The sequence below is a fragment of the Bombus bifarius genome, unplaced genomic scaffold (genome assembly GCF_011952205.1).
Source record: "Bombus bifarius isolate JDL3187 unplaced genomic scaffold, Bbif_JDL3187 scf7180000008218, whole genome shotgun sequence".
Classification (NCBI taxonomy): domain Eukaryota; kingdom Metazoa; phylum Arthropoda; class Insecta; order Hymenoptera; family Apidae; genus Bombus; species Bombus bifarius.
In genome coordinates this window covers 77,328-78,407 of record NW_022884519.1, presented here as the reverse complement: position 1 = coordinate 78,407, position 1,080 = coordinate 77,328, and positions in this window count along the sequence as shown.

Genomic DNA, 1,080 nt, shown 5'->3' with positions numbered 1-1,080 from the left:
AGTGGACCCAACCGTCCAGATCAATACGCCTGTTAACCACAAGCTTACAGCCTGCCTTCTCCTTTCACAGATCCCCCAGATAATCCCAAGACACGGGGAATTCGGATTTTTATCGTGCTCGACGCGCGCTCCAACCGTAATTGTGACTTTTCGGTTAATTAACGCTCTGCGGTTGCAAGGGATTTTTCAAAGCGGAGCAACCAGATAGCAAAGGTGGCGATTGATCGTTGGTTATGCTTCGTTGATTCTAAAAACCCTCTTGTCCGCTTTCGATATTTGTCTAAGTTGAACCTCGATGGCCGCTCATTTTTTACATTGTCAACTCTATTTACTAGGAATTTTGACACGTTTAAACTTTGCTTTTCTCCTCTCTATCAATATCAAACAACCGTTACCTACAGCTTTCTCTGCCGCTCACAAAAGTCTCTATGTTCCTTATAAACCATTCTTTCGAAATCCTTTCCAAATGGTCTCCTCTTCCACACTCGTTGATCTTTCTCGAAGGTTTTTTCTTTATTATTTAACTTGCACTTTACAATTTGTCCAGCTGGACATTTGGTAAATTTTTCTAGCTTAATTGTTAAATAAAACGTGGATGGCTAACCCCAGAAGGATACCATCATCTAGTGTGACTAGTTTTATCTAGTTTTATTTCTTTAGCGAGGTCAGCGTGGTGTTTCCTTCTTAGTTTTCTTTCTGTAATTCTTCTGTCGAGTTTTGCTCGCTTTAGCAGCCAGATTTTCTCAAAAGTTTTTTTTTTATTTATTTTATTTACATTTTACAATTTGTCCATTTGGTAAAATATTATAGCTTAGTGGTATAATAATATAACATGTGGATGGCTACCCCCAGTGGGATACCATCTTCGAATTTGATTGATTTATTTCTTTAGTCTGGTGAGTGTTTGTTTGTTAGGCTATGTCCTTTTCTCGAAAGTGAACACCCAGTACGAACGAACATGCCCGAATAGGCGAATCGGTAATCAACGAACATCGATTGCAGTCGACCGTCGAGTCGCGAGTCTCAGAACTAGTTCTCTAATCCTGCTGACCAGGTGTCGAGATATCGAAAGGTGATGGA